The following is a 21,473-nucleotide window of genomic DNA, read 5'->3' on the forward strand; positions in this document are numbered from 1 at the left end:
AATAGCTCTTATATTCTGATAGTAATACTTGCTAAGGACTGTTTGTTCGGTAACAACAGGGGGTCACCCCGTCTCTCCAGCTGAGAGTATAAAATGGCACCAAATGGACCCTAACCCATTTGTACCCTCTCAAGAGTTACATTATCACTCAGGTTTTCACAGTGTGTACACACACACACACACATTTTCATCAGCATAGTGGCTCAGACAAGTTGTCACAGGCCCACCTGTGACCTTTTATTGCCATACCGTCTTTCCTCCTATCTCTTGGTTAACCTGGTTCACACCCAGCCTCTCACGTTGATTTTCTCCATCTCACAAAGTTCAAGGTTCAAGGCTACTTTATTTTGTCTCCCTTGGAGAAATTTGTCTTGGAGACAAGGACCAGCTGCATACACAATACCCTCAATACCCTCATACCTGACTAACCGCTTCTCCAAAGTGAGTGACATCCACAGCCACAACACTAGAGGGAGCGACAACCATCTGGTACTATACCCAAATATAGAACAAACATGGGAAATTTCTCATTCTACAACTCTGCCACCAAAATGTGACACCATCCATTAAAATATGTAAATCATTTGTTTCTTTCAAAACTGGCATGAAAAATCACCTATCAGGAGACCACAAGGGGAATCTGCAATTTCCCATAGAAAGGAGCTGTCATTCACTGCCGCCGTTTTTCCTTTTTCTCCTTTGTACATGTAGTGTTTTGAATTTGTTGATGACATGTATCACATTGTGTTATTTTTATGCTATGTTGATGAATTGAATACATAGGACCACAATGGAAACAAGTCCCCAGGATTTTTTGGTGTTATCCTTTTAGTGTTAATGTCTGACTGTACCACATGCTGTTATTTTCTTTTTACTAATACAAGTATTCAACAATCAATCAATCAATCAAATACAATACCTCACCAGGAGATAAAGCCTAGAAAAGATCTACTGTGCCTGTTGTCCAGCCCAGTGGTTCTCAAAGTGTGGTCCAGGGACCCTCAGGGGTCCTTGAAGGGGGTTCCACGGGGTCTTCAGCTAAATTAGTTAATATAGCATCAAAATCCTTTTAACCACCCACTTTAACACATCGGCTACCATGGACGATTTTCTTACATATCAACAAACCGGAAAATGTTTTATATAATCGATTAGTCTGATTGATTAACCACTCTTATCCACAAGTGTCCTAGTACCCAGGGGGCAAAGGGGGGTATGCTGCATTTGCTCTGCTATAAAAGGTTGGCCACCAGAAATAATATCTATGACCCCGTAGGATCACAACCTATATGGACAACCCGGTCAATTTTTTGCTGGAAATCCAATATGGCCGCCTCAATATTGGCCCCTATCAGTACCCAGGGGCAAAGGGGGGTATGCTGCATTTGCCCTGCCATAAAAGGTTGGCCACCAGAAATAATATCTATGACCCAGTAGGATCACAACCTATATGGACAACCCGGTCAACTTGCTGCTGGAAATCCAATATGGCCGCCTCAATATTGGCCCCTATCAAAAAATAGCTTTCGCAATAACTTTTGAACCAGATGGGCTAGAAATAAAAACTTGGTGTCTATTTCATGGTTTCAGAGCATGAGAAACTCAATGGAATACTTATCTTTATGATTGGGTGTGTCTGGCCCTTTAATTTGCATATTTCCAAGATGGATGCCACGCGAAAATGAGTTTTACTATGACTTTTACAGTGACAGCTTACTGTTATGGCAAAAAGTCTGCTTTTTAAGCAATATGAACACATTTGGTCAGTTTGAGCTTTCATTTCTATTTTGTCAATATGGCTGCAGTCATAAATAATGTATGGTATTACATTTTCCCCCAGATTTATTGATTTATAGATCTATAGTTGTGGGGATGATTGCAGAGAAAAATCAGAGAAAAAGCCCACAATGTATCTTATGTATCATTTTAATAAACTAAATACAATATAAACATACACATGCACACTCCAAGACTTGCCAAAAACTTCAACTTTAGGGCTATACAAATTAACATAGTAGTATGCATTCAAGTAACATAACAAAATATAGACTACTTAGTGACAAATAGAGTAAAGGCGGAGTTGAGGTTGCCTACAAAAGGTTCATTTTGACCTCTATGGTGCTGTCTTGCCTGCTTCTAAAGCCAATGATACTATGGTACAATGCTATTCACTGTCACTGTTGTCATGTGTTGCACTGATCCTGCTGCATCGTGTCTCCAGTACCTGGCAACGGCATCCTAAGTAGCATGGAATTGCCTTCTTTGCACAGGAACAGAGGCATGATATTGCCTTGTTCATTGACAAAGGCAAGGCTGGCTCGGTAGATGCAAGAGGGACTGCATTGCTAGCACTGAGAGACCATCCATACTCTGTGAAAGAAGGAATATCCGGCTTGGCGATATGTGCACATTTATCTATTATGGTTGCTAGAGCAGCTCTTCTCAGGTGCAGGTCAAAGGCATTCTCTGTCGGGGGCAGCAGCTTTAAGAGGGTTGATCTATTATTGAGGAACTTGTACACTCTAAGCTTACTCAGGTCAAAATCCTCCGGGTGGTCCGCTTTGGATGTATATACAGCAATTGTGAGGTCTCGTGCCTGATTGATGACGTCATATGAGAGGGAATCAGAAGAGTTTTCACCAAACTCCTCAAGTGCAGGGAGATCCAGACGCATGCTGGCCTTGAACCATGCCTTCTTCCCAGTGAAAAAGGGATAGCTGGTGGTATCTCTGTCACTTAAACTATGGATAAAGGGCAGGGCACGACACAGTGCAAGCCCCAGTGCTGATACCATTTGATGGATAGGAAGGTATGAATTGTGTTCTCACCCACAGCTCTGGAAGGCATCTGAGATGGGTTGCTGCATAGTAAAGGCACATGATGATGATGTCTGTGTCATTGGCATGGATGACAACTCTGTCAACTTTGTCATTCTGGACACTGTACAGGGTGTGGAGTATTATTCTTGTATCAGCTTCCTGTTGTGTGGATTCTAGTGCAGGGACATCTTCAATAGACCCCTCCTTGATCACCACACTCCTTGTCTCTTCTTTAAACCACCCACCCAGGTAAAGATGTGTTGGACCAAGGGCCGACTTAAGTTTCTCATTTTCACACCATTCGTCACAGAGGAAACTCAATAGGTTTGCCTTGTTAGCTGACACAGCAAAAAAATCCTGAGGATCTGGAGCTGTGTAACGCATACTGACTTCATATTCTTTGGTAGGTTTTGGTCGAGCATATCTGTGTTCTTGCTCAGCTGTCTTAAGACTAGGTCCACTGTACCGGTCACAACAGAAGTGAATGATCTCTGTGCCAGCAGGCACATCATTCAACAGCAGACGTTGGTATCGTTCAGCGATTGTTCCAAATGCTTCACCTTTCAGGAACGACCAATGGCGTATGGCATACATGGCATCAATAACTACTGCTGTTTTTCTGTCTTCTGTAGGCAGGTCAGGGATGCATGCAACTTTGGTCTCCTCTTTCAGGACCTTCACAAGGCTTGCCTTGGTACCTGTTCTCATCCTGCCATCTTCCTGGAAGAGGGAAGGGGGGAAGCCACTGCACTCGTGGTTGCCTATAAAGTCAACAAGGTTGAGTTCTCCACCACTGGCTATGATTTGGGTCATGCGCAGGAGGGCAGTAATTTCATTGCTCTTGCCAGGTGCTGAGGTTTTCCCCTTAGACTTTTTAGATTTTGTGTTTTGAGTGTGGGAAGTGTTAAGCTTCATTATGCTTGTCCTCTTCTGTTCACTGGACAATGACTCACACAGTGCCTTCAGACCCAGTTCTTTCACACTCATCAAGTGGTCCTTGACTGTGGAATCAGCACACTGTCCTGTAGATATGTTGATCGTGGATGATGTGCTCACTGTAAATGGGTTAGTCTCCACTGCTGCCATGACCTTGACTACCATCTCTGCATCCCGGATTACACGACTCTGACCAGACTCATGGTGTGGGTTGGAGGAGTGGAGGTGGAGCATAGACTTGAGCTCTGCAGAGACAGCTGCAGTGAGTGGTTTTGTGTAGACCCATTTTGTCCTGGCAGCAGGGCTGAGTGTAATGCCATCCAGACTGCTTGCTTCCTTGGCATCGGCATTATAGGTCTGCTCCAGTAGCATGTCAAGAGAAACACTGTTGTGGCTGCCATCTGCTCGTCTGCCAACAAATACACCTGCCATCAGTGCTTCATGTACCTCTGAAGCTGTTTCTGGTAGTTTCTTCATCTCAGCCAAATACAGAGGTAAAGATTGCTGCCCGTACTTGTAGTGGCCTGCTGCAGTGAGGTAGGGTAGCATTCTTGCTGATTCACAGAGATGTCCTGTCCAGTCACCTTCCCGATCGTACTAGATAAACCTTTGGAGAATATCTGACATCTCCAGGAAGGTTTCCCAGAGGACTGCAGTTGGTTGCCCATTCAATGATTCCTGAAAAAGCAGCAGCTGCTCTCTTAGGACTGCCATCTCTGGACTGCCATCTCTGTTGCCATAACAGTCAGCTGTCACTGTAAAGGTCATAGTAAAACTCATTTTCGCGTGGCGTCCATCTTGGAAATATGCAAATTAAAGGTCCAGACACACCCAATCATAAAGATAAGTATTCCATTGAGTTTCTCATGCTCTGAAACCATGAAATAGACACCAAGTTTTTATTTCTAGCCCATCTGGTTCAAAAGTTATTGCCAAAGCTATTTTCTGATAGGGGCCAATATTGAGGCGGCCATATTGGATTTCCAGCAGCAAGTTGACCGGGTTGTCCATATAGGTTGTGATCCTACTGGGTCATAGATATTATTTCTGGTGGCCAACCTTTTATGGCAGGGCAAATGCAGCATACCCCCCTTTGCCCCTGGGTACTGATAGTGGCCAATATTGAGGCGGCCATATTGGATTTCCAGCAAAAAATTGACCGGGTTGTCCATATAGGTTGTGATCCTACGGGGTCATAGATATTATTTCTGGTGGCCAACCTTTTATAGCAGAGCAAATGCAGCTTTCCAAAAAAAAGGGGGGTTTGCCCCCTGGGTATAGGGCATTGTGGGCATCACTTCCTGTCGATTTGATCAGGTATCAGGGATCAAATCGACAGGAAGTGATGCCCACAATGCTCTAGGAAACTTGTGGATACTTTCATTGTTCAATGACACAACAATCGCAAAATAGCCGACGTGTTGTGAGCTTGTAGATGTGCTATCTTCACTATCCATGATCGTTCATTAACCGTAATCGAGGCAAAAGTTTGAAATAATGATGATATTGTCAGAAAAAAACTGAACAACCAGGTGCTCACAGGAGAGGAGAAAAAAGGTAACAATAGTTAAAAGGTGCTCACGGATCAAACAGGATCAAACATGAGAAAAAACAACAGACGATCCGGGCATTCAGGAGTAAAAAGGAGGAAAAGCCTTCAGGGCAAAAATCACGATGAAGACCTTCCGAGGTCAAAACACGTCGGCACTTGGCAGTTACCTTTAATAATTAAAGGCTTTTCCTCTTTTTTACTCCTGAGAGCCCGGATCATCTGTTGTTTTTTCTAATGGTGATATTGATTTGACGTCATAACGCCCAGCTCTAATCAGACGACAGAGGACCTGGATCAAATCCGTCTGCAGAAAGAATTCTTCTTTTTTTTGGCTTTTGTGCCTTTATTTATAGAATAGAGAGATAGGGAGTGACATGCCGCAAAGGCCGTCGGGATCGGGACTAGAACCCGCGAAGCGCTGACAGGCTACTTTGGAGCCTATAGGTGCCTGGACCGCTACACCAGTGGTCCAGGCCAGAAAGAACTCTGGTACATGTTGCTGCTTTCATTACGTCAGCTCATTCGCTATACACAAGTGTAAAATATAACACTTGAAGCATAAGCGCACAGACCCTGATTTTCTTCCATTCCATGTTAATGAATACAACCATTCGCACTGGCCGTGCACGGACACTCTACTCACGTGAAGATGTTTTTTCCCGCTACGGGCGGAAAAATATGTTTTCCCGCGACAGTTCTCATTGAAACGCATTGACCAGACGTCCCGCAGTGGCCAGGTTTGACAAGAACAGTCACGCACAAACCTTTGACGTTTGCACAACAAAATGCGCAAGCGACTTTTTCTGGTGTGTTCCTTCCTAGTGTGAGGACCATTTTCTTTGGCTGAAGCAATGAAATCATTTTTAAATCAATAAAATCCTGTTATACTCTGTGTGAAATCGTTGATTTTCTTTGGTTTCTTCTGGTTTTGGTTTCTTTAGTACTGTAAGTACTAAGTAGTCATGTAATAAGTTGGATAATGATAATTATGAACAGTCATTATTGAGAAATAAACCCCTTCAGGTGATTCAAGGGGCGTATATTTCTCAATAATGACCACCTCAGTGCTCATTGTGAAATCAGAATGTTCAGTTCTCAACCTCAGCAACCTAAAAAAAAAAGCTAAACTCTGTATGACTGTATGCAGCCAACACAATTTTACAGAATTGTTGATTGAGTCAACTAATCAGTTCGTCGACAAATTCCATGACTATTAGTCGACTAAGAACATCTTTAGCCGAGGACAGCCTTAATCTTAGGGTGCGTTCGGAAATGCGCACCGGGAGCGCACTCGCCTATTAGTTTGTATTGGCCAGTGCGCTCACTGCTATATTTCCGAACGCACCCTTAATCTCATGTCTAACATGGACAGTTGCAGTGCACAAGTAGCTAGCCTACATCAGGGGTTCTCACACGTTTTCATTTCAAGGACGCCCATAACTCTTCTGAGAGTGTACAAATGGAACCAAATGGACCTTTACGGGTCCATTTGGTTGTACAATCTCCGAGTGACATATCTGTAAGGGTCCATTCCGAAACCCCTCAAGGAACCCAGTGTCACTAGTGTGTCTGTGGAAGAGTGTCAGAGTTTGACAGTGGAGTGTGTGTCAGTGAGTGGGTCTATGAGTGTGTGGCTAAATTCCAGGTGCTCCTTATCTGCTGAGTGCTGGATGCCAATCGTCAGCCCTTCCCATGATTGGTTGGGGTTTCCTACTTAACTGACAATTTTAAAAAATCCAGGGAGGCGAGAAAACAGCGTTTTCCCAAATCGATAATAACAAGGAAGTGAATGGTGGAGATCTTGCGATCACGTGATCTCCTGGATCTGTGTGACTGAGAATGAAATGGTCACTCATGTGTTAGCGAACAGCGCCATCTAGCGTGAAACCACTGAAAATCTTGTCATTGGCAGTCAAAGAGTTAAGAGTCATCAGGGCAGCCTTACGCTGACTGTTTGGTTCGCTACAGCTAAAGCAGTTTGACACAACTCAACTTCGATCAAACACTGTTGTGGAGATAGTAGTACTGTGGCGACAGCCACAGTAGGCCTACAATATACAATATAATATACAATATAACAGAATTGAATGGCCATTGGACACTCAAGACCCTTGGGCGCAGCAGCCCAAAGATGCATGAGTAATGCACAATTCTGCCCTACAGAACACACACATGCACGCACGCACGCACGCACACAATATAACCGCAAAAAGAAGTCCATTTGCCTTATTAGCCTGGCTCCTCCCCAATATATCTTTCCCTACAGAACATTACAGTAAGACCCTCAGTGTTAATTTACATCTGAGTGAACAAATGGAATCACATGATAGTGAGAGAGGGGGGGGGGCAGAATGAAGGAAAGGAGAAGACGCCATTTATGGCAATGCAACTGAAAACATGACAAACAGAATGCAAATATATTAAGAAAAGACTGAAGAAGAGATGGCAGTGTTGAAGATCTGGGAAATGAGACTCTGTTTTTGTCTATATACGGGCAGCGGTTCTCAAAGTAGGGTCCGGGGACCACCCAGGGGTTCCTGAGAGGGTTCCAGGGGGTCCCCAGTAAAATAAGCTAATATACTGTAGCATCAAAATCTACTTTGACTTGAAAAAAAAAAAACAGCAGCATATCTAAAGATTGTACGTCTGCTATTTTTTTTTAAGATTATGAATAATTGTGAAAAAATGTAATTACTTTTGTAAAATGTTAAGTCACCAATCTTTTATGGGGAGCCCTGGCACAAAATCTTTTCAGATGGGGAGAGGTCTGCGGTCCATATTCATTTAAATTTGGGGGTCCTTGACATGAAAATGTTTGAGAACCAACCAAATGGGGTTCCAAATGGACCCTTACAGGTCTGTAACTCTGAGAGTGTACAAAATGGAACCTTTGTACACTCTCAGAGTTAATGGTGAAAGTTTTAGAACCACCGGTAGGCCTATTGTAATTAATGTATATAGCAGATGTGAAGTCCACATACCAGCTCTGACAGTGTGATCAAACCGGTTCCAGAAACGGTTCCAAATGGGATGCAACCGACTCTGGATTCGATTGCGAATCCCAACCATATTTATAAGGGAATGCTGTTTCTGATAATACTATAGATGTAATCTCTCAAGACAGAGATGGGTTCCCAGATCGCTGTAGCTGTGGCTCAGGAGGAGAGGTCCCCCACAGGGTGGGCCCACGGGGGTCACAGACAGTGCAGAGAAAATCCCCATTAAATTCATTATTCAGCCCTGGACCCAGATCATACAGTAACTGGGTCATATTCAAAATACATAAGACACAGTGATGGAAGATTCTCTGTAACAGGCTCTCTCACTCTCTCCCTCTCTGGCAACAGCTGCACTACCAGATGCAGCATACTGCATATATACCATTATTTGGTCAAATATGTTGGTTAATATGGAGCAAAAGTAATATACAACACAATATAATCACAACAGACAACACATTAATGTATAAGCGGGATCTAACCCAAGAGCCAAATAGTCTGCAAAATGTCCACTTTATGACCCTTCACAAAGGAAGACACGTTATAGCTATGTGACTGAATCATAATTTTCCATAATAAAACAATTTGCTGTTGATGATGGTGTTTTTTCCTCCTTTAACAGCACCAACAGTAGGCTACTACAGTACGTGACGAGGGCAAAACGCGTCCATGCGCATTATTTCCAATGAACCCATTCATTGACAGAGTGATAAATAATGTATATGCTCAGCGATTCTCCCACCATGAAACGTTGAAGTTTAACGAGTTGATAATGACTACGAGCTGGTGTAAGTTGCCTACAGTGCAGCCTTGCTATCGGCTATATCGACAACACTGCAACACAAGCACTGGAACTGTCCCATTTCAGAACTGTTGGGCTACGGTGACAATAATAATCCATATTCTAGCTCTATTACACGGCAGGGTGAAGAGCACATTAGTGGCATGGCTGTATGATAAATGTCACGGAAATGCAACAACATACAACGACTTGACAGATTATTATTATTGCAAAAGAAGGCCCTTGTTTTTTTTTGGTCAGTTCCTCTCCCCGTGTTTTCCTAGTGCCTGTATCCCGGGAGGGGGGAGTCGTGCAGGGCAAGAGAGAAAAGTTCCAGAGCACCCAGTGTGGGACTGAGAGTAGCCCTGATACATGACCGTTATATCGTGACAGTCATGGATGAACTTCAACTTGATGTTTGCACTGTCTCCCTTTTTGGCCCGTACATCTACATAGACCTTCATATTTCAAATATAAAGGTGCTTACCCCATGGCCACGGATGCTACAATTATGTACGGGCCCTCGGGAGTATCAGTATCTTACGTATTATTCAATAAAAAGCATTTTAATCCGATCGGTGGCCATTTTCTTCGTATTTTCACCATATGCAACTACGCGACCTTATCGGTTGGAAGGTGTATTGCACTCTGATACATTATAACTCTATGATAAAATGGCCACCAATCGGATTAAAATGCTTTTTATTGAACAATACGGAAGATACGGGTACTTCTGAGGTCCCGTATATAATTGTAACATCCGTGGCCATGGGGTAAGCACTTTATATTTGAAATCTGAACGTTTATGTAGATGTACGGGCCAAAAAGAGAAAAGTGCAAACACCAGGTTGAAGTTCATCCATGACGGTCGTGTGATCCATGGCTAGGACTGGAGAGAAACTCTATCTAATAGCATATGGATCACATTCCCATTTCGACCCACTAGTGTACATTACGATCGATTTTTACTATCGATTTCTGGGGGTTAATGGGGACCGGCTAAACCCCACAGACAGACAGACACAGACAGACAGACATCAGCCTGCTGTTGGATTATTTAGTCTAACATTTTGGGAGTTTAGAAAATCTATGCGACATAAATGAACCGCTGCATTGATTGTGTGGAAAAACACGTTATATTTTTGCTCCCCCCCCAAGAAAACCAACAACTATATAGCCTTGGGTCAAGACTATCATAGATAGTATTTGATAGATATAGACATTTTTAAATCTATCGTAGATACGAAAGTAGAAAAGTCAGACTCGATCAAATACATAGCTGTGATAGTCTTGATCCAAGGCTACAACAACAACACAGATCCATAGCATATAAAGACTGCAATGTCAGGTTCCACTGGCTATAATAATAATAATAACAACAACCTTACATTATAGCCACCGTTTCTGCCCCTCATATCAATGTCAAGATCGAATCACAGATAAAGTCAAAAGTGGAAACACAAGCACTGACCTGGTAAATAGCTCTGATGTTAGGAGACCGTGATCGTTCCTCTCCTATGTATATATGATGATATTAATAACGATAATGATAATCCAGCTCGTCGGGGTGAGGGGTCGGTATCCTCCACACTGCGACAAGTTGGTCCAACTAGAGTATTTGGCTGTAAATCACAATAGATGGCCTATTAAAGCAGTCCTATCCCCTGTAGAGAGAGAGTGTCGCAATCCCCTGGCTCCTCATTGTTGACTCGTTAATTCACTGCATTGGTTTGGTGATGGTGTGTGTGTGTGTTTGTGTGTGTGCGTGTCTGCCTGTCTATGTGTATGTGTGTGTGATCGCACGCTGACAATGACAACACCGTCCCGTCTCGTCCCGTCCGACCAGCAGCCATATCGCCGTGGATCCCAAAGTGGAAGCAGCAACTGTACACTGTGGCGTGATGTGATCCCGCAGAACGCCGCAAGGGGTGTGTGTGTGTGTGTGTGTGTGTGTGTGTGTGTGTGTGTGTGTGTGTGTGTGTGTGTGTGTGTGTGTGTGTGTGTGTGTGTGTGTGTGTGTGTGTGTGTGTGTGTGTGTGTGTGTCAGAGTCAGTCAGAGAGAAAGATTTTGTTTTTGCTTTTATCTATTTGCTTTCCTTTGGCAATGCTATGTTTCTCATGTCATCATTGAAGCCCCCCATTGAGTTGAGAAAATGTGTGTGTGTGTGTGTGTGTGTGTGTGTGTGTGTGTGTGTGTGTGTGTGTGTGTGTGTGTGTGTGTGTGTGTGTGTGTGTGTGCGTGCGCGTGTGTTTGTGCGTGCGTGCGTGCGTGCGTGCGTGCGTGCGTGCGTGTGTGTGTGTGTGTGTGTGTGTGTGTGTGCGCGCGCGTGTGTGTCTGTCAGACAGAGAGATAGAGAGAGATTTTGCTTTTGCTTTTATTTCACATTTTCTTTGGCAATGCTATGTCTCTCATGTCATTGAAGCCCCCCATTGTGTGTGTGTGTGTGTGTGTGTGTGTGTGTGTGTGTGTGTGTGTGTGTGTGTGTGTGTGTGTGTGTGTGTGTGTGTGTGTGTGTGTGTGTGTGTGTGTGTGTGTGTGAGAGAGGGGGGGGGGGGGGGTGGGGGCAATAATGTCACAGGGGAAATTGGCTTCATTATTCAAGCTCAGTTCTCTCTAAATATGCACCCCAGAGAATTCCAGGTGAATTATTTATGCTGGGAAAATTAGTGGAATTTAATACCCTGATATCACTTATAGCGTTATATATCCCTGTGTGAAGTATATGGATGTGTGTACATTGCTGTATTTTAAGGACAGGGTTATATTTGGTAGTTGCATTAATACCTTTTCAGGCCGCGGCCCGCGACCCCCCAAAATAATCAGATTTGAACTGGGGACCCCCCACCCTGACAAGGACTAGGAATTGTTCAGGTTGAGAACCATTGCATTAGTGCACCTTCAGACTTCAGAGGAGCTGCATAAGAACAGCTCCCATCTGGGGAGCCAGACTGTACTGGTCTGGATCCATTGAAGTGTTATGTCTAGGGCTCATTCAGCTTCACCAATCACTGCCTGTTTTTGTGGCACAAGAAAATAATGGTTTGAATGTGTGACAGGGCTGTAATAATCATTGGAAAAACACTGCAATATTCATATCAATATATATATAATATAACCATGTAATTCAAATGGTATAACTTAAGTTGAACCTCCGAGTATTTCACAAAGTGTGTGTGTGTGTGTGTGTGTGTGTGTGTGTGTGTGTGTGTGTGTGTGTGTGTGTGTGTGTGTGTGTGTGTGTGTGTTTTGGAATGGTCTCTCTCTCAATTCAATTCAAAGGTTTTTTTAATGGTATTGGAAAGGTATAGACCCCTTAACAGACGACGTCATACTGGCTGCGTGCAGCCAGTATGCGCGCAACGAAACCCATTATATCAGGTCTCGTTAGGACGCGTCTCACTAGCCAACACACACAAGAGGGGGTTGGGGTGTGCTGAAACCAGTGCACCCCGAAACAGGTTGGGAATTGATTGCGTGAAACAATCACCTGTGCGTCCAGGCTCAATGTTAGTAAACAAATAATTGGTCTATTGCCAAAGCAAGTGTGAACAAAACAACCAAAATCACCAAGGATAAAAAACACAATAAAGACCTAAGGCTTATTTACACCGTGACTGTGGTCCTCTGAAAACATAAAACAACAACCAACATATAACTGTTTTCAAAATCTCTTTGGGTGTTTCGTTTGTAATCTATTCCAGGGGTCTTCAACGTTTTTCAGTCCAAGGACCCCTTAGCCGAGAAAGAGATGAAGCAAGGATCCCCCACTACATATTGTATGAAATTGTGTTGCAGATTATTTTTCATAGATGCCATAGATAGCTTCATAGACTTGTTTGACAGCACTATCATCAGTGTATGTTGGATTCATGTTAATGTGTATTTTCAGACTTTTAACCACTTAAACCCTCAATACTTAGTAAACTTGACCTTTCACACTGTACTTGGTCTGGGCTTTTTTTCCGATACGCCAAACCTCTTTGCTGAAAATAGCCAATCTACAAGCTCACAACGCGCAAGGCGTTGTGAGCTTGTAGATCTGCTATTTTTGTCTAAAGTTCTCATAGGGATGCCAGGGTTCAAGTAGTTACGGTACAAAAAAATATCCTACGCTATTACACAAAGATTTGGCAGCCCCCCTGTAGTAACTCTGAGGACCCCCTAGTCTCCTCTGATCTGTTCTATGGGGGAAGTAGAAAGTTTCCACTTCATGTGTGCAGTGGGTGCACAGTCTGTCTGTCTGTCGGTCTGTCTGTCTGTCTGTCTCACACACACACACACACACACACACACACACACACACACACACACACACACACACACACACACACACACACACACACACACACACACACACACACACACACACACACACACACACACACACACACACACGCGGAGAACATGGCGCAGAGTGATTACAGACATTACAGCACTAAGCAGCAGAGTCTGCACAGTGCAGACATACAATTAAATTACAGCATCAGTGCTGCTCTGTGACTCTACAAACAAACAGGCTGTGTGCTCAATGCAGTCTGCCTGCTGGTATTCATCGCCATCGTGTGGTAGTAGTAGGGTATCGTAACTGTAAGTATTTTTGTTGGGCACTAGTCAAGCTGCAAAAGCTTGCTTTCAATTTAATCCAATCATGAGAGATAACTCACACAGGGTACAGGATAAACAAGTGAAATTGGAAGCACCAAAACAGTGAAACATGAAAAGCAGCAGATACTGTAAAAGTTAAGCTGATAAATGTATTTTCAGTTTAGCCTACTAGCTGGATAGATGGGGAAACCCCTGTTGCTGAACAACTCTTTAGCAATGAGTAGGTTACTATCAGAATATAGAGCTCTATTTTTTTTTTTACAAAGAGTTTTCTTTTTAACCAAAAACATCACTTACAGCGCCTTTAACTTGTTCTGCATCTTGAGTGGTTCCAGGAGCGCAGCTTTAAATGGAATCACATTTAAATACAAATTCACCTAATAAGCTTCTCAACTACACCTTGGATTGGTGTCTCTCAGTTGAAAACAGTTGCACAAGAGAATTGTGTTTGTATATTATATACATATGAGTGATAAATTAAAGTGCCTTTATAATGCCTAAATAATGTTACAAAGGAGGAGTTGGAATTCTGTGGCGTTAACCCCCAAACAACATGTACTTAAAAAGACTCAACATCCAAGGATGGATGGCCGTAACTTAAAGTACAAAAGTAAAGGTCAGTGCCTCAATTTCACTCATTTATTTTGAAACTTGTTTTCAGACTTTTTGCTATTTTTGAATTTGAATGCTGAAAAGTAACAGTTTTGGACATAATGATGAGGTTGCCACCCAAACAGAGCCGATATGATTCAAATCATCTTTCAAACCATTCAGTGACCCTTCGTGACCTGTGGATGGGGGGGGGGGGCATTGTTATCCTGGAAGAGGAGGCCACTCCCATCAGGATGGAAATGTTTCATCACAGGATAAAGGTGATGGCTCAGAATAACTTTGTGTTGATTCACAGTCAGTGACCTTTCCCTCTGAAGGGATAAGTGGACCCAAAGAGAGAAGGGGGTGGAGAGTGAAAGGGGGGGGGGCTATCTCACAGTGACATAGTGAGATTCTCAACTGCACAGCTGCACATGCTGATTGGCGTGTTGTCAGCGCAATAAAATCTCGGACTGATGAAATGTAAACAGCACGTGGTACAGTACATTAAGGATACAAAAAAAAGTCCTGGGACTTGTTTCCATTGTGGTCCTATGAATTCAATTAATCAACATAGCATCAAAAAGTAACACATGTCATCAACACATACATGGCATTTGTGGCAGCGGTGGCCTAGTGGTTAGAGGGGCGGCCTTGATACCGGAAGGTCCCTAGTTCGATTCCCCAATTCATCACATCAGTCATGAATCACCGCTGAATAGCCCTTGAGCAAGGCTTCCATGCAGGGTCCGGCTGGAAACAAGCTTCGTGCTTAGTCCGACACCCTGGGTAAACAACAAACTTTGCTTTGCTTTACAAACACTATATGTACAAAGGAGAAAAAGCGGCTGCAGTAAATGACACCTCATTTTGATGTTTTTCAGGCCAATTTTGAAAGAGACCACTGTTACACATCTTTTAATGGATGTTGTCAGGGTATTATTCCACATTTTGGTGGCAAAGTAGTACAATGAGAATTTTCCCATGTTTGTTCTAAATGTGGGTGGTACCAGTACCAGATCATATATCCACCGTGGTGCATCCGGCTTTGTCGGGCATCCATGCGCACACAATTGGCTCGTGTTTGGGGGGAGGGAAGCCGGGCAGGGAGGGTGATATTTGTCATTGCAGGTAATCCCACGGGCTGGGAGGGCACCTGTCAGTGGGGAATGTTGGGCAGGACCCAGAGGAGTGGGAAAAGGGCCCTATGTCTTCCTGGTGGGGGCTCCTCACTGGCAGGTGAGTCAGTAGGATACAACATTAGTGACGACACGGAAGTGTGTGTGGAAAGGAATCACTTGGCATAAGGTCTTAAATTGGGGAGAATACGGGGTAAAACATGATTGGCTACTCTAAATTAAAAATAAATAAATAATAATATATATATACATACACACACAGTGGTGGAAAGTAACTAAGTACATTTACTTAAGTACTGTACTTAAGTACAATTTTGAGGTATTTGTACTTTACTTGAGTATTTCCAATTTCCAATACTTTTACTTCTACTCCACTACATCTCAGAGGCAAATATTGTACTTTTACTCCACTACATTTACTTGAAAACTTTAGTTACTAGTTACTTTTCAGATATAAACTATGATATAATGAAACATACATTAACCACTTTAGCCCTATTTCGCGACGTGTTGTGAGCTTGTAGATCTGCTATTTTCAAATACTTAGTACTTTTACTTTTGGTACTTTAAGTACATTTTGATGCCAATACTTTTGTACATTTACTCAAGTATTTTTTTTATTCTGGACTTTTACTTGTAACAGAGTATTTTTATATTGCAGTATTGATACTTTTACTTAAGTAAAGAATTTGAGTACTTTTTCCACCACAGACAGTATGTATAGACAGTTAGACACACTATATTTTTTTCCCTTTCCTTTTTTATCCACTAGGGAGCGGTAATGACATACTTCAGACGTGGAAAGGTCAAACTCCTCGGCTGTCGTTGGCGTCTGTGTGTGCCTCCTCTTAGTGTTGTTACTGCAGTCACGCTGGCCGCTCTTCAGAGAGAGTCAGTTGCACTAGCCGTGCTTCAAAAATGATTCCGCAGCTACGTGGCTTTTTACGGTTAGGCGAACTGATGGTGCGTTCAATGAAATCGTAAATCCCAGTTACTTCAATATATACATGTAAAAATGTAATAAAACAAACTTAAAACATTGTTTGTGTCTAATGTTCTCGTCTGTGATTATTACCAAAATGTTTTACTGCACAAATTATTAATAATAAAATATTTTAATATTACAGAATCCCATACAGTTTAATGTAATTTTTTGGAAAATCATAAAAAAATCTAAAAACATAGTTATCACCCAACAACTATATATTAATGTGCCCCATGGTCTCTTGTACACCTGTGATGATTACCAATATGTTTTACAGTAGCAATTATTAATAATAAAATATTGAAATATTACAGAATCCCCATCCATTTCAATGTAATTTTTCAAAAGATCATAAAAAATTAAAAAAAAATAGTTATCACCCAACAACTATATAATAATGTGCCCCATGGTCTCTTGTAAAGCCGTGAGGATTATCAATATGTTTTACAGCAGCAATTATTATGCAGAGGTCTGTCAAGAGTGCTGGACTTAGCTTAGAAGCCGGCTTATATACTTTCATCTGTCACCTCGGAGTGAGAGGAAGAAAGACTATAGTTTATGCCACACTCAGAGATTTTTTGTTGACTCATCTAGTGTATGTGATGCCTTTTATGAAGTGATGTCACAATGAGTCAGCGCTTGCTCCGGAACAGCCCGATGTCAGTCATCTCCGCATACGGAGATTCCAAACCTTTCGTGCCGGATCCGAAAAACTGTGTATCGGGTCGGGTCGAGGCCTAGCTAAGATCGTAGGCAAAGGTCTGAGCTATCTGTGTGCGAAATTTGGAGTCTGTAGCACCAACCATGTGCTTTCAGGGCTCATCCATGCGATTCGGGCCAATTTGGATTCGGCGTCCATTGGCTTCAATTAGTAGTCAGGACTCCGCATATGGAGATTCCGAACCTTTCGCGCTGGTTCCGGAAAACCGCATATCGGGTCGGGTCGAGGCCTAGCTAAGATCGTAGGCAAAGGTCTGAGCTATCTGTGTGCGAAATTTGGAGTCTGTAGCACCAACCATGTGCTGTCAGGGCTCATCCATGCGATTTGGCCCAATTCGGCCTCGGCTTCAATTAGTAGTCACGAAAACTATTGAAATATTACAGAATCCCATCCATTTCAATGCAATTTTTCAAAAAATCATAAAAATTAAAAAAACATAGTTATCACCCAACAACTATATATTAATGTGCCCATGGTCTCTTGCAAAGCTGTGATGGTTATCAATATGTTTTACAGCAGCAATTATTAATAATAATAAATTATTGAAATATTACAGAATCCCATCCATTTCGATGTAATTTTTAAAAAAATCATTTAAAAAAATCAAAAAACATAGTTATCACCCAACAACTATATATTAATGTATGGTCTCTTGTAAAGCTGTGATGATTATCATCAATATGCTTTACAGCAGCAATTATTAATAATTAATAATACATTATTGAAATATTACAGAATCCCATCCATTTCAATGTAATCTTTAGAAAAATCATTAAAACATCCAAAAAAACATAGTTATCACCCAACAACTATATATTAATGTGCCCCATGGTCTCTTGTACACCTGTGATGATTACCAATATGTTTTGCATTAGCAATTATTAATAATAAAATATTGAAATATTACAGAATCCCCATCCATTTCAATGTAATTTTTCCAAAAATCATTAAAAAAATCAAAAAACATAGTTATCACCCAACAACTATATATTAATGTGCCCCATGGTCTCTTGTAAAGCTGTGATGATTATCAATATGTTTACAGCAGCAATTATTAATAATAAATTACTAACCCTAACCCTAACCCATCAATAAAAAAAATACATTCATGAATAATAGAATCTGTAGCCTACTGCACTAACAATAACAACCACAGTTGCATTTACCTATCCATCAACATTTTATTATTACACTGTTGTGTGTTGTGTGTTGCCTGAACCTTCCAGTCACTGGGTTGGTGAAAACACCCCGCAAAACGGTGACCAGAGCCGAGAGCAAATGACTGTTCACTTAAAGTCTCTGCTAAAGGTGGAGGGTAAAGCATGAATGCAGTCTGACATGAGTGATATTCAGTCACATCCTGCATATTGGTTTAACGCTGAAATTACACAGTGAAAACTGGCCAAATTCATATCTGATAATTGGTATAAAAAAAAGTCTGAATTACGTTTTTTTTTAAATCTGTAGTATTTATATTTGACAATTGGCAAAAACCCTGTATATATAGTATGCAGCAGTGGAGAGGAGGGGGGAGTTGTTTGTTTTTGACGGACAGTTTGAGGATCCAATGGAGTTGGGAGTTTTCGTCAGAGGCGCTTTTTAATACTTTTCATAGGTTATTATAAAAAAAACTTTACACAGATGTAAAGGGGGTTCAATAGAATTGATTTATGAAAAAAAAAAAAAACCCTGAACATGGAGTTAGCTGGTCCCGGCTGGACACCGACGATATATTAATGTGCCCCATGGTCTCTTGCAAAGCTGTGATGATTATCAATATGTTTTACAGCAGCAATTATTAATAAAATAAATTATTTAAATATTACAGAATAATAATTCTTTGTAAGGGCAGGACAATGATGTGTCTTCACGTTTATTAGTGTAACAAATCACAGCCCGCGTGGCCGGTCGTCTTCAAGGCAGCTCATCAATAAGTTATGGGGTTCTGCGCGTTACGGCGAGAGCAATATTATTGTCACGGCTAACATGGAGCAGTCTCAGAGCAGAGCGTCTCAGAGCAGAGCAGTCTCAGAGCAGAGCGTCTCAGAGCGGAGCAGTCTCAGAGCAGAGCGTCTCAGAGCAGAGCGTCTCAGAGCAGAGCGTCTCAGAGAAGAACGTCTCAGAGAAGAGCGTCTCAGAGCAGAGCGGAGCGTCTCAGAGCGGAGCAGTCTCAGAGCAGAGCGTCTCAGAGAAGAGCAGTCTCAGAGCAGAGCGTCTCAGAGCAGAGCGTCTCAGAGTAGAGCGTCTCAGAGCAGAGCGTCTCAGAGAAGAGCGTATCAGAGAAGAGCGTCTCAGAGCAGAGCGTCTCAGAGCAGTCTCAGAGCAGAGCGTCTCAGAGCAGAGCGTCTCAGAGCAGAGCGTCTCAGAGAAGAGCGTCTCAGAGCAGAGCGTCTCAGAGCAGAGCGTCTCAGAGAAGAGCGTCTCAGAGCAGAGCGTCTCAGAGCAGTCTCAGAGCAGAGCGTCTCAGAGCAGTCTCAGAGCAGAGCGTCTCAGAGCAGAGCGTCTCAGAGAAGAGCGTCTCAGAGCAGAGCGTCTCAGAGCAGAGCGTCTCAGAGAAGAGCAGTCTCAGAGCAGAGCGTCTCAGAGCAGAGCAGTCTCAGAGCAGAGCGTCTCAGAGAAGAGCAGTCTCAGAGCAGAGCGTCTCAGAGCGGAGCAGTCTCAGAGCAGAGCGTCTCAGAGCAGAGCGTCTCAGAGCAGAGCGGAGCGTCTCAGAGCGGAGCAGTCTCAGAGCAGAGCGTCTCAGAGAAGAGCGTCTAAGAGAAGAGCGTCTCAGAGCAGAGCGTCTCAGAGAAGAGACTGCTCCGCGTCTCAGAGCGGAGCAGTCTCAGAGCGGAGCGTCTCAGAGCAGAGCGTCTCAGAGCGGAGCGTCTCAGAGCTGAGCAGTCTCAGAGCAGAGCGTCTCAGAGCGGAGCAGTCTCAGAGCGGAGCGTCTCAGAGCGGAGCGTCTCAGAGAGCGTCTCAGAGCAGAGCGTCTCAGAGCAGAGCAGTCTCAGAGCGGAGCGTCTCAGAGCAGAGCGTCTCAGAGCGGAGCAGAGCGGAGCGTCTCAGAGCGGAGCGTGTCAGAGCGGAGCGTCTCAGAGCGGAGCAGTCTAAGAGAAGAGCGTCTCAGAGCAGAGTGTCTCAGAGCAGAGCGTCTCAGAGCAGAGCAGTCTCAGAGCAGAGCGTCTCAGAGCAGAGCGTCTCAGAGCAGAGCGTCTCAGAGCGGAGCGTCTCAGAGCGGAGCAGTCTCAGAGCAGAGCGTCTCAGAGCAGAGCGTCTCAGAGCAGAGCGGAGCGTCTCAGAGCGGAGCAGAGCAGTCTCAGAGCGGAGCAGAGCAGAGCGTCTCAGAGCGTCTCAGAGCGGAGCAGAGCGTCTCAGAGCAGAGCGTCTCAGAGCAGAGCACTCTCAGAGCGGAGCGTCTCAGAGCGGAGCAGAGCGGAGCGTCTCAGAGCGGAGCGGAGCAGAGCGTCTCAGAGCAGAGCGTCTCAGAGCAGAGCGTCTCAGAGCAGAAAGTCTCAGAGCGGAGCGTCTCAGAGCGGAGCGTCTCAGAGCAGAGCGGAGCGTCTCAGAGCAGAGCGGAGCAGTCTCAGAGCGGAGCAGAGCGTCTCAGAGCGGAGCAGTCTCAGAGCAGAGCGTCTCAGAGCGGAGCAGTCTCAGAGCGGAGCAGAGCGTCTCAGAGCGGAGCCTCAGAGCGGAGCGTCTCAGAGCAGAGCAGTCTCAGAGCGGAGCGTCTCAGAGCAGAGCGTCTCAGAGCAGAGCGGAGCGGAGCGTCTCAGAGCGGAGCGTCTCAGAGCGGAGCGTCTCAGAGCGTCTCAGAGCGGAGCGTCTCAGAGCGGAGCTGAGCAGAGCGTCTCAGAGCGGAGCGGAGCATCTCAGAGCGGAGCGGAGCAGAGCGTCTCAGGGCGGAGCGGAGCAGAGCGTCTCAGAGCAGAGCGGAGCAGAGCGTCTCAGAGCAGAGCGTCTCAGAGCAGAGCGTCTCAGAGCGGAGCGGAGCAGAGCGTCTCAGAGCAGAGCGTCTCAGAGCGGAGCGGAGCAGAGCGTCTCAGAGCGGAGCGGAGCAGAGCGTCTCAGAGCAGAGCGTCTCAGAGCAGAGCGTCTCAGAGCAGAGCGTCTCAGAGCGGAGCGTCTCAGAGCAGAGCGTCTCAGAGCAGAGCGTCTCAGAGCGTCTCAGAGCAGAGCGTCTCAGAGCGGAGCGTCTCAGAGCGGAGCGTCTCAGAGCAGAGCGTCTCAGAGCAGAGCGTCTCAGCTCTGCTCCGCTCCGCTCTGAGACGCTCCGCTCTGAGATGCGGAGTGGAGCAGAGAGCGGAGCGTCTCAGAGCAGAGCGTCTCAGAGCGGAGCAGAGCGGAGCAGAGCGTCTCAGAGCG

General features: G+C 44.1%; 2 protein-coding genes across 3 annotated transcripts in view; one reads left to right on the top strand and one right to left on the bottom strand.

Moving 5' to 3' along the window:
* The window catches only part of LOC311053011 (cyclin-dependent kinase 17-like), a 97,280-nt gene extending 86,339 nt beyond the window's left edge, over positions 1–10,941 (bottom strand). For both annotated transcript variants that reach the window (XM_084068363.1, XM_084068364.1), the window contains exon 1: positions 10,559–10,941. The gene's annotated coding sequence lies outside the window, so the exon portion shown is untranslated. The remainder of the gene's footprint in view (positions 1–10,558) is intronic.
* The window catches only part of uckl1b (uridine-cytidine kinase 1-like 1b), a 476,626-nt gene that overhangs the window by 327,646 nt on the left and 127,507 nt on the right, over positions 1–21,473 (top strand). The gene's annotated exons all lie outside the window — the stretch shown is intronic.

Source organism: Gymnoscopelus microlampas (assembly GCF_963454915.1).
Source record: "Gymnoscopelus microlampas genome assembly, chromosome: 10".
NCBI lineage: Eukaryota > Metazoa > Chordata > Actinopteri > Myctophiformes > Myctophidae > Gymnoscopelus > Gymnoscopelus microlampas.